General features: G+C 50.6%; 1 protein-coding gene across 1 annotated transcript in view; it reads right to left on the minus strand.

Annotated features, from left to right (window-relative positions):
• LOC103165880 (endogenous retrovirus group K member 13-1 Env polyprotein-like) overlaps positions 1-23,955 on the minus strand; it is a 649,133-nt gene that overhangs the window by 274,317 nt on the left and 350,861 nt on the right. The window lies entirely within an intron of this gene.

A 23,955-nucleotide genomic window follows, 5' to 3' on the forward strand; every position in this document is an offset into this window, starting at 1 on the left:
TTCGGATTTACTGAGTGCTTACTAGGTGCAGAGCACTCTGCTAAGCAGTTGGGAGACTACAATATAAGAATAAGCAGACACATTTCCTGCCCACAGTGAACAGCTTACAATCTAGAGCACTGCTGCACGTATTTATCAATTAACTGTATTTTTAATGGTATGCTTGTTAAGCGCTTTCTATGGGCCAGGCACAGCATTAAGCGTTGGGGCAGGTGCAAAATAATCGGGTTGGATGCAGTCTCTGTTCCAAATAGGGCTCACAGGTTTAATCTCCACTTTACAGATGAGGGAACTGAGGTCCAGAAGTGTAATGACTTGCCCAAGACCTCACAGCACACAAGCAGTGGAGCCAGGATTAGAACCCAGGTCCATCTGATCCCAGGCCTGGGCTCTATCCAGTAAGACACTCTGTTTAGTGGACATAAGCACACTGATAAGGACCTAAGTGCCATGGGGTTGAGGGTGGGGCGAATATCGACAGCCTAAAAGTCACCGATCCAAGCGCAGAGACCACACAGAAGAGAGAGGGAGCCAGGGAAAAATCAGGGCTTAATCGGGGAAGACTTAATCACGATTCGGCCCCTACCCGTCTCAGAGAAACTGAGGTGAAAAGGGAGACGGTGAGGGGTTGGGGGGGAAGGGGGCAGTTAGGGGGCCACGCTAAACATTTACACCTACCTTCCTCCTACTCGATTTCCTTTATGATGTGGAACAACAAAGACACAGGGAGAGAAATCAAGCAAACTCTCAATGTTCGGTCTGGTATAACTTTATCACTCTGCTTAATTAGCGAAGACATCCGGCTCCTGGTCTGTGATGGGGTGGACGGTCTCGAAGAGACCTTTGTGACAAAAGCCATGACCACGTCGGTAAGGCTTTGGTTTCCTGGTCCTGACTCCTTGGGCAAGAGCAGCATGGCGAGGTGGATAGAGTTCAGGCCTGGGAGTCGGAAGGTCATGGGTTCTAACTCTGGCCTGCCGCTTGTCTGCTGTGTGACCCTGACCAAGTTGTTTCACTTCTCTGGCCTTGGTTCCCTCATCTGGAAAATGGGGGCTAAGACTGTGAGCCCGATGTAGGGCAGGGACTGTGTCCAACCTGACTTGCTTGTATCCACCCCAGGGCTTAGGACAATGCCCGGCACATACTAATTGCTTAACAAATACCACAGTTATCATTATTACCATTATTATTATTACTCTTAAGGAGGGCCTCTCACTTGGATCTAAATAGCATTTCCCCTCCTCCTCTGGCCCAGATGGTCAGCCTTAGGAGCCCAGATCTGACCTCTACCAGTCTCGATGCTCCAGGCCCCAGATCAATTGATCCCTCAATCAATTGGTGGTGTTTATTGAGCACTTACTGTATGCAGAGCACGGTATAAAGTGCTTGGAAGAGAACAATATAACAATACAACAGTGTTGGCAGACACATTCCCTGCCCCAACAAGCTTCCGGTCTAGAGGATCCCCACGTTAGCCTTGCTTGTCCCTACTCACCCCATCCTGAAGGACTTGGATTTGGAGCTTTGCTAGGGCCAGGACCAACAATCTCTGGGCCCAGTAGGTATCTGGAGGCTCTCGGGAGTCGTTAACTTTCTCCGTAGGCTTCAGCCGACTCCAGGCCAAAGGGGGGCTGGGCAGGAGGGTGGCACGGGAGAAATCAAGGAAAGTGTGCTTCTAGTCCAGGTTCAGAGAGACAGAGAGAGAGAGAGAATAGAGAGAGGAGATGAGGAGAGAGAGGAGAGACAGAACAGAGAGAGGGGAGAGAGAAAAGAGGGAAGATAGAGAACAGAGAGAGAATGAGAGAAAAGAGACAGAGAAAAGAGACAGAGACACAGACAGACAGGCAGTATCCGATGACTCCTCTGCCACCCACCTTCTATCACTCCTTGACTCTGCCAACCTCCTGCTCCACCCCACCTCACCCATTCACCAACATGGTCACACACTCGATCTCATCATCTCTATCCGCTGCACAATTTCAACCCTGTCCCCTCCCTGACTTTCCTGTCACTTTGGATGGATGGGCTTCCCATCTCACAAGCCCGTAACCTCGGCATCATCCTTGACTCTGCTCTCTCATTCACTCCACACATCCAATCCATCACCAACACCTGCCAGTCTCACCCTCACAGTATTGTCAAGATCCGCCCTTTCCTCTCCATGCAAACTGCTATCGTGCTGGTACAAGCTCTCACAGTATCCTGACTGGATTATTGTGTTGGCCTCCTCTCTGATCTCCCTTCCTCCGGTCTCTCCCCACTCCAGTCTATTCTTCAGTCCACTGCCCTGATCATCTTTCTACAAAAACGCTCTGGGCATGTCAACGCCCCTCCTCAAAAACCTCCAGCGGTTGCCTATCAACCTTCACTTGAAACAAAAACTCCTCACTCTTGGCTTTCAAAGCTCTCCATCACCTTAACTCCACCTACCTCTCCTCCCTTCTCTCTTTCTACTGCCCACCCCATACACTACGCTCCTCGGCCGCTCACCTCCTCACGATCCCCCGTTCGCGCCTGTCCCGTCGACCCCTGGCCCACGTCCTACCGCTGTCCTGGAATGCCCTCCTTCCTCACGTCCGCCAAACTCTCTTCCCCTCTTCAAAGCCCTACTGAGAGCTCACCAACTCCAGGAGGCCTTCCCAGACTGAGCCCCCCTTTCCCTCTGCTCCTCCTCCCCTCCCCATTCCCCCCTCCCTCCCTCTGCTCTTCCCCTTTCCCTTCCCCTCAGCACTGTGCATATTTGTATATATTATTTATTACCCTATTAATTTTATTAATGACATGGATATCTCTATGATTCTATTTATCTTGATGATGTTGTTTTGTTTTGTTCTGTTTTGCTTTGCTGTCTGACTCTCCCGTTCAGACTGTGAGCCTGTTACTGGGCAGGGATGGTCTCTATCTGTTGCCAAATTGTACATTCCAAGCGCTTAGTACAGTGCTCTGCACATAGTAAGTACTCAATAAATACTCCTGAATGAGTGAATCCTCACCAACTCTGAAATCCCTCTCTGACCACAACCTTCTCACTTGCCTCCCTCTCTCACACCCCTCCTCCCCGTAAATCTATCTGTATTACTCCCCCACAGAGACCTCCTCTTCCTCAACCCCATCCATCTCAGTGCATCACACCCCACCCAACCTCCCTACCCACTCTATCTTTTCTTCATGACCAAATAGACGCTCTCAACTCCACCCTCTCTACCCAACTCAACTCCCTCCCTCCCCTTATCCTTCGTTGCTCTCACACCACTAACCCACAGCCCTGAATCACCTCACTGTCCGCCTCCTTTGCACTTATGCTCGAGCCGCTGAAGGCTGCTGGTGGAAATCTAAACACTAGGCCAACCTTGTCCACTTTTAGTTTATCCTTTCTTGCCCTCTCCTCTGCCCGGAAAAACTATTTCTCTTCCCTTATTGATACCCATGCCCATCACCCTCATCAGGTGTTCCAGACATTTAATTCCCTCCTCAGGCCCCCTGTTTTTCCCTCTCCCCCATCCCTCACCCCAACGGTCTGGCCACCTACTTCCTTAGGAAAATTAACACCATCGGGTCTGACCTCCCCAAAGTCACCCCTCCCCCTCTCCCATCCCTCCCACCCCCGCTTGACCCCCTCTTCTACTTTCCCATTCTTCCCGGCAGTATCTTCTGAGAAGATCTCCTACCTCCTCCCCGTTCCCTCCCACCTTATAAAAACTCTCGCCCCTTCCCTCCCCCCCTCCTTAACTTCCATATTCTACCACTCACTCTCCAATGGCTTCTTTCCCTCTGCCTTCAAACATGCCCACATCTCCCCCATCCAAAAAACACTCTCCCTTGACCTCACAGCCCCCTCCAGTTATCACCCCATCTCCCTCATATCTTTCCTTTCCAAACTCCTGGAGTGAGTCATCTACACTCACTGCCTCGAATTCCTCAACTCCGACTCTCTCCTGGACACCCCCTCCAATCTGGCTTCCGTCCCCTCCACTCCACTGAAAGCGCCCTCTCAAAGGTCACTAATGACCTCCTTCTTGCCAAATCCCACGGCTCCTGCTCTATCCCGATCCTCCTCGATCTCTCAGCTGCCTCTGACACTGCTGACCATCCCCTTCTCCTCAACACGGTATCCAAACTTGGCTTCACCAACTCTGTCCTCTCCTGGTTCTTCTCTTTTCTCTCTGGCCGTTCCTTTTTCTCCCTGGCGGGCTCCTCCTCCCCATCCCATCCCCTAACTGTAGGGGTTCCTCAAGGGTCAGTTCTTGGTCCCCTTCTATTCTCCATCTACACTCACTCCCCTGGTGAACTCATTCGCACCCGCGGCTTCAACTATCTCTACACAGATGACACCCATCTACATCGCCTCCCTTGTTCTCTCTCTCTCCCTCCAGGGTCACATTTCCTCCTGCCTTCAGTTACACCTCCACATGGATGTCCTCCCACCACTGAAAACTCAACATGTCCAAGACAGAGCCTTCTTAGCTTCCCTCCCAAACCCTGCACTCTCCCTGACTTTCCCGTCACCGTGGACGGCACAACCATCCTTCCCGTCTCACAAGCCCGCAACCTCGGTGTCATCTTTGACTCTGCTCTCTCACTCACCCCACACATCCAATCCGTCACCAAAACCTGCACAACGTCGCCAGGATCCGTTCTCTCCTCTCCATCCAAACCGCTCCCATGCTAGTACAAATCACTCATCCTGTCCCGCCTGGATTACTGCATCAGCCTCCTTTCTGATCTCCCAACCTCCTGTCTCTCCCCACTTTAGTCTCTACTTCACTCTGCTGCCCAGATTATCTTTCTACAGAAACGTTCTGGGCATGCTTAGAGAAGCAGCGTGGTTCAGTGGAAAGAGCACGGGCTTGGGAGTCAGAGGTCATGGGTTCGAATTCTGGCTCTGCCACTTGTCAGCTCTGTGACTGTGGGCAAGTCACCTAACTTCTTTGGGCCTCAGTTACCTCATCTGTAAAATGGGGATTAAGACTGTCAGCCTCACGTGGGACAACCTGATTACCATGTATCTACCCCAGCGCTCGGAACAGTGCTCTGCACGTAGTAAGCACTTAACAAATACCAACATGATTATTATTATTATGTCATCCCCTCTACGAAAATTCCCAGTGTCGCCCCTCAACCTCCGTATCAAGCAAAAACTCCTCAGTGTCAGTTTCAAAGCTCTTCATCACCTTGCCCATTCTTACTTATCTCACCTCCTTTCTCTCCTCCTACAGCCCAGCCCACACACTCCGCTCCTCTGGCCCTAACCTTCTCACTCAACCCCTGGCCCACGTCCTACCTCTGGCCTGGAATGCCCTCCCTCCTCAAATCTGCCCAGCTGGCACACTTCTCCCCTTCAAAGCCCTACTGAAAGCTCACCTCCTCCAGGAGGTCTTCCCAGACTGAGCCCCCCTTTTCCTCTGCTCCCCTGCCCCGCCCCATCACCCCAACTCGCTCCCTTCGCTCTACCCCTCCGCACCCCACAGCACTTATGTATGGATGTATCTACACATTTCTAATTCTATTAAGTTATATTAATGTGTATATATCTATAATTCTATTTATTTCTATTGATGCCTGTTGACTTGTTTTGCCCTCTGTCCCCCAGATTCTAGGCTGAGCTTGTTGTGGGCAGGGACTGTCTCTATTTGTTGCCAAACTGTATTTTCCAAGTGCTAAGTACAGTGCTCTCCACATAAGTAAGTGCTCAATAAATACGACTGAATGAATGTATATTACATATTTTTATTTTGTATGCATTTTTATTTATTTGTATTGATGTCTGCCTCTCCCCCAGGCCCCCAGACTGTAAACTCGGTGTGGACAAGGAATGTGTCTGTATCCTGCTACCCTGTTCTTTCCCAAGCGCTTCGTTCAGCGCAACGCACACCGTAAGCGCTCAATAAATAGGAGTGAATGAATGAGACCCCGCCCCCCACGCACTGACCCTGGCTCCGGGGGGCGGGGCTCAGAGGAGACCCCGTCCCCGCACTGAGGCCAAGGGACGGGGCTCGGCGGAGACCTCTCCCTCCTCCCCCCCCCACCCCCGCCCTGACAGCAGAGGGGGCTCAGAGATGACCCCGGCGGCCCCGGCGCCCCCGTAAACAAGCAGGGGAGCGGGCGGGGGACGAGGGACGCCGGGGTCCCGCGGGAGGCCCTGCCCTGTCCCGTGGCTTAGTGGAAAAAACATGGGCTTGGGAGCCAGAGGTCGTGCGTTCTAATCCCGACTCTGCCACTTGTCAGCTGTGTGACTCACTTAACTTCTCTGGCCCATCTGGAAAATGGGGATTCGGACTGTGAGCCCCACGTGGGACAACCTGATGCCCTTGTATCTCCCCCAGCGCTAAGAACAGTGCTTGGCACATAGTAAGCGCTTAACAAATACCAACAGGATTATTAGGATTATCGTGATTACCTGGGCCGGGGGCGGCGGCTGCTCCTCGCTGATCTTCTGCTTCGGTTTCTTGAACGTGGTGCGGCCGGGGGGCGGGGAATGCGAGCCTGCGCATGCGTCAGACCCTCCTGCTGGCCCTCCTCCGAGAAGGTCGGTGTGAGTTCATTCATTCATTCGATCGTGGTTTTTTTATTATTATTATTATTGTTATTATTATTATTTACTATAATAATAGTAATGATCATAATGGTATTTCTTAAGCCCTTACTATATGCGAAGCACTGTTGTAAGCGCCGGGGGGTTTACAAGGTGATCAGGTTGCCCCACGTGGGGCTCCCAGTCCCACGTGGGGCTCCCCACTTTCCAGATGAGGCCCAGAGAAGTGAAGCGATTCGCCCAAAGTCACCCAGCTGACAAGTGGCGGAGTCGGGGTCAGCACCCATGACCTCTGACTCCTAACCCCGTGCCCTTTCCACCGGGCCCCGCTGCTTCAAGAAGGGGGATGAGGGTGATAATAACGTGATCCTCAAAATGCTGGCTTGCCGAGATGGAGCCCCATTAAGCTGGTGCACCTGTGCGCGCTGCCTGTGTTCCCCTGAAAGCCGACAGGCTCGGCCGCCCCGCGCTCACCGCTCCACCACCCCCAGCCCACGGGCAGAGGGGGCCCGGCGAACAGTGCTTGGCACACAGTGAGCGCTTAACAAATACCATCATCATCATCATCATCATCATCATCAAGCGAGCGATGGAGGCGGCCTAGCGCGCCTGAGCACGTGGCTCTCTCCTCTCAGGGGCCGGGGACTTTCCCCTAAGCGTCCAGCTGGGGACACGTCCTCAGCTCGTAGCCTAGGCAACTGACTTTCAGCTCCTGTATGCAGAGGACTGTACTAAGCGCTTGGGAGGTACAATTCAGCAACAGATAGAGACGGTCCCTGCCCACGGTGGGCTCACAGTCTAGGAGGGGAGAGGCAAGCATCACAAGTAATCAGGCATCAGTAGCATCATTTTAAATCGATAGAATTCTAGATCTATGCACATCAATCATAAAAATAAATAGAATTATAATGATAAATATGTCCACAGATACACAAGTGCTGTGGGAGAGAGTCAGGGCGATGGGGAGGGGCAGGGGGGGCTAAGTCTGGGAAGGCCTCCTGGAGGAGGTGAGCCTTCAGTAGGGCTTGGGAGGGGGCGAGTGTGCTAGGTTCAGCGCTCAGTATGGGCCACGCACTATACTGAGCACTAGGGTGGGTACAAGCGAATCAAGTTGGTCACAGCCCCTGTCCCACGTGGGGCTCACGGTCTCAATCCCCATTTTACAGATGAGGTAATTGAGGCACCTTGAAGCAAAGTGACTTTTCCAAGGTCACACAGCAGACGAGCAGAGAAGCAGAGAAGCAGCGTGGCTCAGTGGAAAGAGCACGGGCTTTGGAGCCAGAGGTCATGGGTTCGAATCCCGACTCCGCCACTTGTCAGCTGGGTGACTGTGGGCAAGTCACTTCACTTCTCTGTGCCTCAGTTCCCTCATCTGTCAAATGGGGATGAAGAGTGTGAGCCCCACGTGGGACAACCTGATTCCCCTGTGTCTACCCCAGCGCTTAGAACAGTGCTCGGCACATAGTAAGCGCTTAACAAATACCAACATTATCATTATTATTATTATTACGAGCAGTGGAGTCGGGATTAGAACCCATGATGCTCACAGTGGATAAGCCATGCTGCTTCTCACCATCATTTCCCAACCATGGATCTCCCCTCCAGCAGGGTCTTTTGCAGCAGGGGAGATTTGCTCCCTTGATTCCTCCCAGCTCCCAGCCCCACAGCACTTATGTCCATATCTGTAACTACTTTATCTCTATCGAGGTGTGTCTCCCCTGCTCTAGACTGTAAGCTCGTTGGGGGCAGGGAAAGGGTCTGTGAATTGTGGTGTTGTACTCTCCCAATTGCTTAGTACAGGGCTCTGCCCACATTAAGTGCTCAATAAGTGTGATTGAATGACTGACTGAATGAATGTGAGAGAGAGAGGGAGAGGGAGGAGACATGAATGAGGAGAGGAGCAGAAGAGTGTAGGAGCAAGAGAGAGAGGGAGAAATAGGGGAGAAGGGAAGAGTAGGAGAAAGGGAAGGCCTTCCTTTCCAAAATCCTAGAATGAGTCGTCTACAATCGATGCTTAGAATTCCTTAACTCCCATTCTCTCCTGGACCCCCTCCAATCTGGCTTCCGTCCCCTCCACTCTACCGAAACTGCTCTCTCTAAGGTCACCCATGACCTCCTTCTAGCCAAATCCAGTGGCCCCTACTCCATTCTAACCCTCCTTGACCTCTCTGCTGCCTTTGACACTGTCGACCATCCCCTCCTCCTCCATACCTTATCTCACCTTGGCTTCACAGACTCCGTCCTCTCCTGGTTCTCCTCTTACCTCTCTGGCCGGTCATTCTCGGTCTCCTTCGCTGGCGCCTCCTCCCCCTCCCATCCTTTAACTGTTGGAGTTCCTCAAGGGTCAGTTCTTGGCCCTCTTCTGTTCTCCATTTACACTCACTCCCTCGGCGAACTCATTCGCTCTCACGGCTTTGACTACCATCTCTACGCAGATGACACGCAGATCTACATCTCCACCTCTGTCCTCTCCCCCTCGCTTCAGGCTCGCATCTCCTCCTGCCTCTGGGATGTCTCCACCTGGATGTCGGCCCGCCACCTAAAACTCAACATGAGCAAGACTGAGCTCCTCATCTTCCCTCCCAAACCTGGTCCTCTCCCAGACTTCCCTATCACCGTGGCTGGCACGACCATCCTTCCCGTCTCTCGGGCCCGCAATCTCGGTGTCATCCTTGACTCGTCTCTCTCGTTCACCCCACGCATCCTATCCGTTACCAAGACCTGCCGGTTTCACCTTTATAATATCGCCAAGATCCGCCCTTTCCTCTCCACCCAAACGGCTACCTTACTGCTACGGGCTCTCGTTATATCCCAGCTAGACTACTGTGTCAGCCTTCTCTCTGACCTCCCTTGCTCCTCTCTCGCCCCGCTCCAGTCTATTCTTCACTCCGCTGCCTGGCTCATCTTCCTGCAGAAACGATCTGGGCATGTCACTCCCCTTCTTAAACAACTCCAGTGGTTGCCTATCAACCTCCGCTCCAAACAAAAACTCCTCACTCTAGGCTTCAAGGCTCTCCATCACCTTGCCCCTTCCTACCTCTCCTCCCTTCTCTCTTTCTACCGCCCACCCCGCACGCTCCGCTCCTCTGCCGCCCACCTCCTCACCGTCCCTCGGTCTCGCCTATCCCGCCGTCGACCCCTGGGTCACGTCCTCCCGCGGTCCTGGAACGCCCTCCCTCCTCACCTCCGCCAAACTGATTCTCTTCCCCTCTTCAAAACCCTACTTAAAACTCACCTCCTCCAAGAGGCCTTCCCAGACTGAGCTCCCCTTCTCCCTCTACTCCCTCTACCACCCCCCCTTCACCTCTCCGCAGCTTAACCCTCTTTTCCCTCCATTTCCCTCTGCTCCTCCCCCTCTCCCTTCCCATCCCCTCAGCACTGTACTCGTCCGCTCAACTGTATATATTTTCATTACCCTATTCATTTTGTTAATGAAATGTACATCGCCTCGATTCTATTTAGTTGCCATTGTTTTTACGAGATGTTCTTCCCCTTGACTCTATTTATTGCCATTGTTCTTGTCTGTCCGTCTCCCCAGATTAGACTGTAAGCCCGTCAAACGGCAGGAACTGTCTCTATCTGTTGCCGACTTGTTCATTCCAAGCGCTTAGTACAGTGCTCTGCACATAGTAAGCGCTCAATAAATACTATTGAATGAATGAATCAATACAAGCTGATCAGGTTGTCCCACATGGGGCTCACAGTCTTAATCCCCATTTTTACAGATGAGGTAACTGAAACACAGAGAAGTGAAGTGACTTGTCCACGGTCACCCAGTGGACAAGTGGCGGATCCGGGATTAGAACCCACATCCTCTGACTCCCAAGACCGTGATCTTCCCACTAAGCCACGGGGTTCACAGGCTGAATACGAAGGGGAACAGGCATTAGAAGAAGTGTGGTTCACAGGCTGAATACGAAGGGGAACAGGCATTAGGAGAAGTGTTTCCCAGTAGGTAGAGCACAGGCCTGGGAGTCAGAAGGTTCTAATGTCACCTCCACCATTTGTCTGCTGAGTGACCTTGAGCAAGTCTCTTCACTTCTCCGTGAAGTAAAATGTAAAATCTGTAAAATGGAGATCAAGACTATGAGCCCCATATGGGACATAAACTACGTCCAACCTAATTATCTTGTATCTACCCCATTGCTTAGAACAATCCCTGGCACATGGGAAGAGTTTAACAAATACTATAAAAAAAATATTGAATTCCCATTTTTCAGATGAGGGAACTGAGGCCCGGAGAAGTGAGGAGACTTGCCCAATTTCACACAACATGCAAGTGGCGGAGCTGGGATTAGGAACTCAGGTCCTCTGACTCCCAGGTCCGTGCTCTATCCACTAGTCCACATGGCAGTGAAAGGCACTGCCCCTGGCTCTGAAGAATGTATAATCTCATTTTCAAACTTGCCTAATATTTAAGAATTTTGGCAATAACTGACCGACTGAGTCTGTTCCAATGGGTGGTCTTCTGGGGAATAATGTGGACTGCGTTTCTCTTCAGTTTTTCTGGGTTTCTCGTCTACAAAGCGATGCCAGGTTTTTTGGGTTTTTTTCCAGAAAATATCAAGGTCATATTTTCATGTTGGTCTTTGCACTCTGAGGTGATCCCGGAAGCAGCATGGCCCAGTGGAAAGGGCTCAGGCCTGAGAGTCAGAGGACCTGGGTTCTAATCCCTGCTCTGCCCCTTGCCTGGTGTGGGTCCTTGGGCAAGTCACTTCTCTTCTCTCAGCCTCCCGTTTCCTGAACTGTAAACTATCTCCCCCTCTAGACTGTCAACTGGTTATGGGCAGAGAAAGTGTTTGCTAATTCATTGTGCTCTCCACATAGTAAGTATTCTGCCCATAGTAAGTGCTCAATGATTACGATTGATTGATTGATTGATTATAAAATGAGAAGTAACTATTTATTCTTCTTCCTGCTTAAACTGTGAACCCCGGGTGAGACAGGAACTGTGCCCAACCTGGTTAATGTGTATCTACCTCAGCAGATAGAAAAGTGCTTAATACGGCATAAGCACTTAACAAATAGAATAATAATAATTCCACAGAGGAGACAATTTTAAATATGAAACACGTTGTCAGTGGCTCCCCTAAACTCAAATCCACACCCTTTTTACATTTAAAAAGATGCCAACACTAGTACTAATAACTGTGATATTTGTGAGGGGCTTACTACGTGCCAAGCACTCTCCTGAGCCCTTGGGACAATACGCAGACTGGACACAGCCCCCGACCCACATTGGTCTCCCAGTCTAAGAGGAAGGGAGAACAGATATTCAGTCTCCATTTTACAGATGAAAAAAGTGAGGCCCCAAGAAGTGAAGCGACTTGCCCCCACCCAGCAGGCAAATGGCAGAGCTGGGATTAGAACCCAGGTCTCCTGTCTCCCAGGCCCGTGTGCTTTCCATTCGGCCATGCTGAATCTCTGCCTTTCAGAAGAGAGAGGCATGTATCAATCAATCAGTGGTACTTATTTAGTGCTGTGTGCAGAGCACAGTACTAAGCGCTTGGGAGAGTAATAATAATAATAATGATGGTACTTGTTAAGCACTTACTATGTGCCAAGCACTGTTCTAAGTGCGGGGGTAGACACAAGGTAATCGGGTTGTCCCATATGGGGCTCTCAGTCTTAATCCCCATTTTACAGATGAGGTAACAGGCACAGGGAAGTGAAGTGACTAGCCCAAAGTCACACATCGGATAAGTGGCGGAGTGGGGATTAGAACCCTCAACCTCTGACTCCCAAGCCCAGGCTCTTTCCACTAAGAGTATGATAATATTACTCTCCCACCCTTCAAAGCATTATTGGAGGCACATCTCCTCCAGGAGACCTTCCCAGATTATCCCCCTGCTATCCTCTTGTCCCACTCCCTTCTGCGTTGCCCTGACTTGCTCCCATTGTTCTTCCTCCCTCCCAGCCCCACAGCACTTATGTACAGATCTGTCATTTATTTATTAATGTTGATATCTCTCTCCCTACTCTAGACTGTAAGCTCATTGTGAGCAGGGAATGTGTCATTTTATTGCTGTATTGTACTTTCCCAAGTGCTTAGTACAGTGCTCTGCACACAGTAAATGCTCAATAAATACTAATGAATGAATGAATGACTAACAGATACATTCCCTGTCCACTAAGAGCATACAATCTGTAGGAGGTCCAGCCTGTGGAGGAAGAGAGTGCTGGTTGTGGATCACTCCCTGCTCCCCTGGAAATCGTTTCTGCCTTTCTCAGGGCTCCATATTAACGGAAATGGTAATAAGAGTATTTGTTAAGCACTTACTATGTGCCAGGCACTGTTCTAAGCGCTGGGGTAGATCCAAGGTAATTTAATTGGGTTGAATGCAGTCCTCGTCCCACATGGGGCTCACAGTCTTTGTCCCCATTTTACAGATGAGGGAATTGAGGTCCAGAGAAGTGAAGAGACTTGCTCAAAGTCACAAAGCAGACAAGTGGCAGGCCTGGGATTAGTACCTATGACCGTCTGACTCCCAGGCCCATGCTCTATCCATTAGGCCATGCTGCTTCTCAGGACAGAAGTTGCTTCTGTTTTCAGGGTGCAGGGGGGGATCTCTCCATAGCAGCTGCTCAGTGCTTTCCCTTGCCCTTGAGGATCAGCTGTCTTACACTGTGGGCAGAGTCAACTCCCAGATTTTCCCCATTACTGTACTGCTACCCCAAAGGGAAAGCTCTGTGTATGTATGTTGTTGCTGTGTGTGTGTGTGTGTGTGTGTGTGTGTGAATAATGAAGGAGAAGAAGAGTGATGAGGCCATTGCCACTCATTGGAGAACAGGGCCAGGGCATATGTGCAGGAAGCTAGTTCTGTCTGACTTTTCTGGGACTGAGAAGACCCAGGGCCCCTAATTCTATAGATGGGTCAAGCCTCCCTGGGACTATACTCCTGTCTGCAGGGTCACTGCACAGCCTCAGTCCCCAGAGAAGGGACCCTTCTGGGCTCATCGGGGAAGCTTCTGGGATCTAATGTCAGAAGGAGGAGCAGCTGTTTATCAGTGTCTCCACCCTATAGCTCTCTGAGAAGCAGAACTGTGCAGACTCCTACTTGAGATCAAGTCAACAGGGGTATGGGCTGGAAGAACAGAAGGCAGGTATTGTACTAGAAACTGTATTCTATCCATTGTGCAGTTTTGCACCTTCAGTCAGTCGTATTGATGGAGCTCTCACTGTGTGCAGAGCACTGTACTAAGTGCTTGGGAGAGTACACTAGGACAGACATATTCCTTACCCACAACAAACTTACAGTCTAGAGGGGCTGGAGTTCCTAGAGTAACAGAATTGAGGGCCTGGGGCCTAAGGGGAGCGGGGCAAGACTTTGTAGGACATCGTAGCCATCAGTTTAGCTACATCTGTCTGTATACATCCTCTCTTGGAATTAGGGTCAGTGTTTTAGGGGATGTTTTCCCCAGATTAGGCTGTCTATAACCCCCTACCCTTCTCTTTCCAGCTCTGAAACTGCTTATTTCTCCTCCCTGGCCACGAGGCTGAAATGTCAGGTAACAAACATGGCCCTCAGCTGTTTCCAGAGGGCAGGATGGGAGAACCTGAACCTTGGGATCAGTAATCCAGCCATCTCTCAAGATCAGGTTCCATCACTCTACATGAGGATTACTGCAGAACTTGGGGGTGAGTCATGAGTTCTAATCTTTCTCCTCTCCCTGCCCCCAGGGGTGCACAGTTTGACAAAGGGTAGACTGTCCAATTATTACTCTCTTTACAGACACAGATACACTGGTCAGTGTATCTCCCCAGTCTAGCGGACTGTCCCACTGAAGTGTAGGCTCATGGAGGTCAATTCCCCAGACTTGCCCCACCACTGAGAAGGCCTTCATGCCTCCACAAAAGGAAGGTCATGTAATAATAAGTGTGAGAGAATGTGGGATGGGGCCAAGAATAGCCAGGAGGGAGCTGCCACTATCACAGAGGTCAGTTTGGGGAACAGGAATCAGGGCTCTGTGCGGGGAAGTGGTTCTGTCTGACTCGGCTACAGGTCTGAGAAGACCCAAGGACCTGAATTCAAAGCTCCATGTGCCCACAGTCCTGTCTGCAGGGTCAGCCTGCACATCCTCTGCCCTCAGAGAAGCATCCCTTCTGTGACAGAAAGTGGCAGCTTCTGGGGATCCAGGTCAGGATGAGGACCATGTGTCAGTCAGTGTGTCCATCATCCCATTCCTCTCTGAGAAATAGAGTTTTGTGGGTTCCTACTTGAGATTGTCAGCAGGGGTGCAGATGGGAGGACAAAGCAAAGGGGCAAAGCCCTACAGCCTCAACTCTCCTGGCAGCACCCAGATCAGTGCAGAAAGGCCAAGGGAAGAATCTAACTGACTCTGTCGTTCTACATAAACTGCTCTATGCATCTCTCCAGGCTTGAGGCTCATCTCTCTAATATGGAGAGAGGTCAATGCCCAGACTCCGCTCCTCTGCCGCTCACCTCCTCACTGTCCCCCGTTCACGCTTATCCTGCCGTTGACCTCTGGGCATGTCACTCCCCTTCTTAAACAACTCCAGTGGTTGCCTATCAACCTCCGCTCCAAACAAAAACTCCTCACTCTAGGCTTCAAGGCTCTCCATCACCTTGCCCCTTCCTTCCTCTCCTCCCTTCTCTCTTTCTACCACCCACCCCGCACGCTCCGCTCCTCTGCCACCCACCTCCTCACCGTCCCTCGGTCTCGCCTATCCCGCCGTCGACCCCTGGGTCACGTCCTCCCGCGGTCCTGGAACGCCCTCCCTCCTCACCTCCACCAAACTGATTCTCTTTCCCTCTTCAAAACCCTACTTAAAACCCACCTCCTCCAAGAGGCGTTCCCAGACTGAGCTCCTCTTCTCCCTCTACTCCCTCTGCCATCCCCCCTTTACCTCTCTGCAGCTAAACCTTCTTTTTCCCCTTTTCCCTCTGCTCCTCCACCTCTCCCTTCCCATCCCCACAGCACTGTACTCCTCCGCTCAACTGTATATATTTTCATTACCCTATTTATTTTGTTAATGAATTGTACATCGCCTTGATTCTATTTGCCATTGTTTTTACGAGATGTTCTTCCCCTTGACTCTATTTATTGCCATTGTTCTTGTCTGTCCGTCTCCCCCGATTAGACTGTAAGCCCGTCAAATGGCAGGGACTGTCTCTATCTGTTGCCGACTTGTTCATCCCAAGCGCTTAGTACAGTGCTCTGCACATAGTAAGCGCTCAATAAATACTATTGAATGAATAAAGTCCTACCACTGTCCTGGAATGCCCTCCCTCCTCACCTCCGCCAAAATAACTCTCTTCCCCTCTTCAAAGCCCTACTGAGAGCTCACCTCCTCCAAGAGGCCTTCCCAGACTGAGCTACCCCCTTTTTCCCTCTGCTCCCCCTCTGCCCCTCCCCCTTTCCCCTTCTCCTTCCCCTCCCCTCAGCTAAGCCCCCTTTCCCTCTGTTCCCCCTCCCACTTCCTCTCCCCTCAGCACAGTGCTCATTTGTATATATTTTTATTACCCTATTTATTTGTATTAATGAGGTGTACATCCCCTTGATTCTATTTATCCTGATAACGTTGTCTTGTTTTTGTTTCGTTTTGTTTTACTCTGCCATCTGTCTCCCCCGATTAAACTGTGAGCCCATCATTGAGCAGGGATTGTATCTATCTGTTGCCAAATTGTACATTTCAAGCACTTAGTACAGTGCTCTGCACATAGTTGCTCAATAAATACTATTGAATGAATGAATGAATGAATGAATGAAAGATGGAGCCATGCGTGGTACAGCCCTCCAGGAGGGAAGGTTTAGGGGTGTGTTGAGCAGTAACTGTGTGCTGAGCACTGTACTAAGAGCTTGGGAGAGTCCAATATGACAGACACATGCCCTGCCCACAATGAGCTTACAGTCCTTGTTCCCATACCCACCCCTCAGGACAGAGATAGCTGGTAGGGGCTTTACTAATGAATCACAAGCGCAAAAGCTGTCCAGCTGGCAGTCCAGCAAATTCAAGGTTGGGAAAAGGGCAGGGGGTCTGTGTGTGTCTCCTCACACCCTGCCCTTCAGTTGTTTCCCAGGGTCAACCCAATTCTCAGGGATGGTTTCCCCCTGAAGAACCAGTACCCTGTGCAGAATTCCTGCCAAGAAGTAGATCTCATCAGGAAAATCCTAGGGAGATAGTTTCCAACCAATCAATCAGTGGAATTTATTGCGTGCTTTCTAAGTGCACTGGACTAAGTGCTTGGGAGAGTACACGCCAACAGAATTAGCAGATGTGTTCCCAGCCCATAATGAGCTTACAATCTAGAGGGACAGTCTATAATCAATCAGTGAGTCACTGGCATTTATTGAGTGTTTTCTGTGTGCAGAGAGCTGTCCTAAGCACTTGGGAGAGTCCAGTACAGCAGAGTTGGCAGACACATTCCCAGCCTCCAAGGAGCTTCCAGTCTAGAGGCCCTGGACACCACAGTCCCATTCTCAAACTCACCCTGCTGGCAGAGGTGCTAGGTGTAGGACGGGCGTCAAACTCACCTGTATGTTCCAGACAAGATATCTCTCAGTTCCAGGTGATGAACTCCTGAATTTGCCCAGAGAATTTCCTGTCGGATTTTGCACGGTACACCTCCCCTGCCAAGCTCCAACAGAAATGTTATGTCTCAAGGAAGAAGGGCACAATGTGGAGACTCTTGCCTTCTCACAGCTCAATCAATCAATCTTATTTATTGAACATTTACTGTGTGCAGAGCACCGTACTAAGCCCTTGTAAGAGTCCAGTAGAACAAAATCGGTAGACACGTTCCCGGGCCACAAGAAGCTTAGAGTCTAAAGCGGGAGACAGACATTTATATAAATCAGTATGAATATATACGTAGGTGCTGTGGGGCTGAAAGAGGGGTGAATAATGGGAGCCAATCAGGGTGATGCAGAAGGGAGGAGGAGAAGAGGAAATGAAGGCTTACTCATGGAAAGCCTCTTGAAGGAGTTATCTCCTCAGGAGATACCCAGCCCCTGCAGAACAAGGTGTGATATTTGTTGAGCGCTTACTATATTCCAGACACCATTCATTCATTCATTCATTCATTCATTCATTCATTCATTCAATAGTATTTATTGAGGGCTTGCTATGTGCAGAGCACTGTACTAAGCGCTTGGAATGAACAAGTGGGCAACAGATAGAGACAGTCCCTGCCATTTGATGGGCTTACGGTCTAATCGGGGGAGACAGACAGACAAGAATAATGGCAATAAATAGAGTCAAGGGGAAGAACATCTCGTAAAAACAATGGCAACTAAATAGAATCAAGGCGATGTACAATTCATTAACAAAATAAATAGGGTAAAGAAAATATATACAGTTGAGCAGACGAGTATAGTGCTGAGGGGATGGGAAGGGAGAGGGGGAGGAGCAGAGGGAAATGGGGGGAAAAGAGGGTTAAGCTGCGGAGAGGTGAAGGGAGGATGGTAGAGGGAGAAGAGGGAGAAGGGGAGCTCAGTCTGGGAAGGCCTCTTGGAGGAGGTGAGTTTTAAGTAGGGTTTTGAAGAGGGGAAGAGAATCAGTTTGGCGGAGGTGAGGCGGGAGGGCGTTCCAGGACCACGGGAGGACGTGGCCCAGGGGTCGACGGCGGGATAGGCGAGACCGAGGGACGGTGAGGAGGTGGGCGGCAAAGGAGCGGAGCGTGCGGGGTGGGCGGTAGAAAGACAGAGGGGAGGAGAGGTAGGAAGGGGCAAGGTGATGTAGAGCCTTGAAGCCTAGAGTGAGGAGTTTTTGTTTAGAGTGGAGGTTGATAGGCAACCACTGGAGTTGTTTAAGAAGGGGAGTGACATGCCCAGATCGTTACTGCAGGAAGATGAGCCAGGCAGCGGAGTGAAGAATAGACTGGAGCGGGGCGAGAGAGGAGGAAGGGAGATCAGAGAGAAGGCTGAGACAGTAGTCTAGCTGGGATATAACGAGAGCCCGTAGCAGTAAGGTAGCCGTTTGGGTGGAGAGGAAAGGGCGGATCTTGGCGATATTGTAAAGGTGAAACCGGCAGGTCTTGGTAACGGATAGGATGTGTGGGGTGAACGAGAGAGACGAGTCAAGGATGACACCGAGATTGCGGGCCCGAGAGACGGGAAGGATGGTCGTGCCAGCCACGGTGATAGGGAAGTCTGGGAGAGGACCGGGTTTGGGAGGGAAGATGAGGAGCTCAGTCTTGCTCATGTTGAGTTTTAGGTGGCGGGCCGACATCCAGGTGGAGACGTCCTGGAGGCAGGAGGAGATGCGAGCCTGAAGGGAGGGGGAGAGGACAGGGGCGGAGATGTAGATCTGCATGTCATCCGCGTAGAGATGGTAGTCAAAGCCGTGAGAGCAAATGAGTTCACCAAGGGAGTGAGTGTAAATGGAGAACAGAAGAGGGCCAAGAACTGACCCTTGAGGAACTCCAACAGTTAAAGGATGGGAGGGGGAGGAGGCACCAGCGAAGGAGACCGAGAAGGACCAGCCAGAGAGATATGAGGAGAACCAGGAGAGGACGGAATCCGTGAAGCCAAGGTGAGATAAGGTATGGAGGAGGAGGGGATGGTCGACAGTGTCAAAGGCAGCAGAGAGGTCAAGGAGGATTAGAATGGAGTAGGAGCCATTGGATTTGGCAAAAATGAGGTCATGGGTGACCTTAGAGAGAGCAGTCTCTGTAGAGTGGAGGGGACGGAAGCCAGATTGGAGGGGGTCCAGGAGAGAATGGGAGTTAAGGGATTCTAAGCAGCGATTGTAGACGACTCGTTCTAGGATTTTGGAAAGGAAGGGTAGTAGGGAGATAGGGCGATAACTGGAAGGGGAAGTGGGGTCAAGAGCAGGTTTTTTTAGGATGGGGGAGACGTGGGCATGTTTGAAGGCAGAGGGGAAGGAGCCATAAGAGCTGCAGTAGATACAAGCTAATCATGTTAGACACAGTCCATGTCCCACATGGGGCTCAAAGTCTTCATCCCTATTTTACAAAGTAAGCTCTTAATCAATACAACTGATTGATTTTACAAATGAGGTTACTGAGGCACAGACAAGTGAAGTGCTTTGCCCAAAGACACAGAGCAGACAAGTGGCAGAGTCAGGATTAGAAGCTAGGTCCTTCTGACTCCCAGACCTGTGCTTTATCCACTAGGCCACACTGCTTCTCTTGAAGCCACCTACTTGAGAAGAATGAAACACGCCATCTGGGATGTATGGGGAGAAGAATAAGGAAAAGCTGGAGGGAGAGAGCTGAGAAAGCCCAGGCCTGTAATCCCAGCTCTGGCGCTTGTCTGCTGTGTGACCCTGGGCCAGACACTTCACTTCTCTGGTACTCAGGTACCTCATCTGTAGAGCAGGAATGAAGACTGTGAGCCCCATATAGGACAGGGACTGTGTCCAACCTGATGACCATACATAGTAAGCACTTAACAAACACCATAAAAAAAAAGTGTCAGTGTCAGAATTGGAGACAGGCTCCAGCAGCCTCAGACAACCATACCCACCTGAGGTAGATGTCCAGAATCTGAGCCCTGTGGCACATCTCACTAACCTTCACCAAACTGTCACTCTGTTTATTGGCTGCCTCCAGCACATCAAGGAAGAGCTCCACTTGTGTGCAGTCATCCATCGAGATGGCCAGCACCTGGATTGGGACAAGGCAGGGTGTTTTTCTTTTTTAGTGGTGTTGGTTAAACACCTACTATGTGTCAGGCACTGTTCTACCGAAGGCCCAGAGAAGTGAAGTGACTTGCCCAAGATCACACAGCAAGTAATCAGCAGAGCGAGACTTAGAACACAGATCCTTCTGATTCCCAGACCCGAGATCTGTCCACTAAGCCATGCTGCTTCTATTTATCAGAGACAAGTTTATGTTCTCTCTCTCCCACCCACTCCCACTCTCCAAAGAGAGGGGGATGATGAGAAGCGGGCGGTTTCACCATGTTTTCAGAGAATCTCAATCCGGTTTCACTGTCTTCAGTGGTCACGTGAAGGGAAAGAAGGGAGGAAAGGACCTGAACCAGCCAATAATTCCACTTACTGAGGGCAAAAAATTCAATTACCCGGACTTGGAAGGTAAGAAGTTTATTCCTCCTCTTTGCTACATAAGATTTGCTAGTGTAAGGCCTAATCTTAAAATCTCCTATATTTAGGCACCTCACCACATTCCCCATTTATCTTATACCTCATCACTTGCCTTAGTATCTGCAAGTTGCTATTTCTTGTAAGTGGCTTAACTAATTCCACAGAAAGTAGCTTTTGTTCAGCTGGAAGCATTTGGTCCAGGAGCCAGCTGAAAGAGCTAAGGACTCTTGACACTCAACTGCAACCAGTTCAGGAATTTCCAAACAGATAATCCATCTTTCAAATGTCAGTCACAGCTCAAGCCCATGAATGCACCTTGCCTGTCACTAATGGCATTTATTGTCTCCTCTGTGACCTTGGGCAAGTCTCTTAGCTTCTCTGTGCTTCTGTTGCCTCATCTGTAAAATGGGGATTCAATCCCTGTTCTCCCTCTTACTTAGAACTGTGTGCCCTGTGTGGGACAGGGACTGTGTCCAACCTGATTCTCCTGTATTTGCCCCAGAGCTTGGCAGACAGTGACTTCAATGCCAGTACTCTCATCATTGTGTTTGTTAAGAGCTTTGTATGTACCCTGGTTGAAAGCACAGATTAGCCAGGTTCCACAGGGAACTAGCTTGTTGTGGGCAGGGAATATGTCTATTTATTGTGCATTGTACTCTCCCAAGCACTCAGTACAGTGCTCTGCCCACAGTAAGCATTCAATAAATATGTTTGAATGAATGAATGAATGGATGGATGTTTAGTACTGCTTCCCACTCCCAGGTTTTCCCTCTCAGCCACACCTCAGCCCTGCTGGGACCACCTAGAAGCAGAATGGCCCAGTGGATAGATCCCGGACCTAGGAGTCGGGAGGACCTGGGTTCTAAAACTGGGTCCACCACTCGTCTGCAGGGTGATCTTGGCTGAGTCACTTAACTCCTCTGGGCTTCAATTACCTCATCTGGAAAGTGGGGATTAAGACTGTGAGCCCCGTGTGGGATGGAGACTGGGTTCAACCTGATTAGCTTGTATCTACACTGTCACTTAGGATGGCTGCTGGCACACAGTAAGTGCTTAACAAATAGCCTTTCACCAGGAAAGGCTACCCTTTCCTACTACCCTGTCCCTACTACCCTTCCTTTCCAAAATCCTAGAACGAGTCGTCTACAATCGATGCTTAGAATTCCTTAACTCCCATTCTCTCCTAGACCCCCTCCCATCTGGCTTCCATCCCCTCCACTCTACCGAGATTGCTCTCTCTAAGGTCACCCATGACCTCGTTCTTGCCAAATCCAATGGCTCCTACTCCATTCTAATCCTCCTTGACCTCTCTGCTGCCTTTGACACTGTCGACCATCCCCTCCTCCTCCATACCTTATCTCACCTTGGCTTCACGGACTCTGTCCTCTCCTGGTTCTCCTCTTACCTCTCTGGCCGGTCCTTCTCGGTCTCCTTCGCTGGAGCCTCCTCCCCCTCCCATCCTTTAACTGTTGGAGTTCCTCAAGGGTCAGTTCTTGGCCCTCTTCTGTTCTCCATTTACACTCACTCCCTCGGTGAACTCATTCGCTCTCACGGCTTTGACTACCATCTCTACGCAGATGACACGCAGATCTACATCTCTGCCCCTGTCCTCTCCTCCTCCCTTCAGGCTCGCATCTCCTCCTGCCTCCAGGATGTCTCCACCCGGATGTCGGCCCGCCACCTAAAGCTCAACATGAGCAAGACTGAGCTCCTCATCTTCCCTCCCAAATCCGGTCCTCTCCCAGACTTCTCTATCACCGTGGATGGCACGACCATCCTTCCCATCTCTCAGGCCCGCAATCTCGGTGTCATCCTTGACTCGTCCCTCTCGTTCACCCCACACATCCTATCCGTTACCAAGACCTGCCGGTTTCACCTCTACAATATCGCCAAGATCCGCCCTTTCCTCTCCACCCAAACGGCTACCTTACTGTTACGGGCTCTCGTTATATCCCGGCTAGACTACTGTGTCAGCCTTCTCTCTGACCTCCCTTCCTCCTCTCTCGCCCCGCTCCGGTCTATTCTTCACTCCGCTGCCCGGCTCATCTTCCTGCAGAAACAATCTGGGCATGTCACTCCCCTTCTTAAACAACTCCAGTGGTTGCCTATCGACCTCCGCTCCAAACAAAAACTCCTCACTCTAGGCTTCAAGGCTCTCCATCACCTTGCCCCTTCCTACCTCTCCTCCCTTCTCTCTTTCTACCGCCCACCCCGCACGCTCCGCTCCTCCGCCGCCCACCTCCTCACCGTCCCTCGGTCTCGCCTATCCCGCCGTCGACCCCTGGGTCACGTCCTCCCGCGGTCCTGGAACGCCCTCCCTCCTCACCTCCGCCAAACTGATTCTCTTTCTCTCTTCAAAACCCTACTTAAAACTCACCTCCTCCAAGAGGCGTTCCCAGACTGAGCTCCTCTTCCCCCTCTACTCCCTATGCCATCCCCCCTTTACCTCTCCGCAGCTAAAGCCTCATTTTCCCCTTTTCCCTCTGCTCCTCCCCCTCTCCCTTCCCATCCCCACAGCACTGTACTCGTCCGCTCGACTGTATATATTTTCGTTACCCTATTTATTTTGTTAATGAATTGTACATCGCCTTGATTCTATTTAGTTGCCATTGTTTTTACAAGATGTTCTTCCCCTTGACGCTGTAGTGCTAATAACTAAGGCACAGAGAATTAAGTGACTTGTCCAAGGTCATACAGTAGATAGGATTAGAAGCCAAGTTTCTGACTCCTAAACCTGTGCTCTCAATAATAATGATGATGGTATCTGCTAAGGGATTACTATGTGCCAAGGACTGTTCTAAGCACTGGGGGAGATACCAGGTTGTTGCAAGTGAGGCTCATAGTCTTAATCCCCATTTTACAGAGGAGGTAACTGAAGCCCAGAGAAGTTAAGTGAGTTGCCCAAAGTCACACAGTTGACAAGTAGCAGAGCCAGGATTAGGACTCATGACCTCTGATACCCAAGCCCATCCTTTCTTCACTAAGCCACGCTGCTTCTTGGGGGTGCTTAAGATTTGGATACTTGGATATTTAATTTATTATGCTCATGGAGAGGGTTAAGGAATGGGCTGGTCTTAAGGGTTTGAAGATGGGAAGGGGAGACCTAAATCTGGGGGTAATTGAAATAGTGGGGGTGGCGGGAGGGGGCTGTAGTTGGGAGTTACATTGTATTCCCCCAAGTGCTTAGTCCAGTACTCTGCCCACATTGTGCTCCATCAATATGATTGAGTTTGGGTGTGCATTGATATCATTCGTTCATTCACTCATCTTTATTGAGTGCTTACTGTGTGCAGGACACTGTACTAAGTGCTTGGAAAGTAGAATACAGCAATAAAGAGAGACCGTCCCCACCCTTAACGGGTCTACAGTCTAGAAGGGGGGAAAGATTTGG

This window comes from Ornithorhynchus anatinus, chromosome 16 (genome assembly GCF_004115215.2).
Source record: "Ornithorhynchus anatinus isolate Pmale09 chromosome 16, mOrnAna1.pri.v4, whole genome shotgun sequence".
Lineage (NCBI taxonomy): Eukaryota > Metazoa > Chordata > Mammalia > Monotremata > Ornithorhynchidae > Ornithorhynchus > Ornithorhynchus anatinus.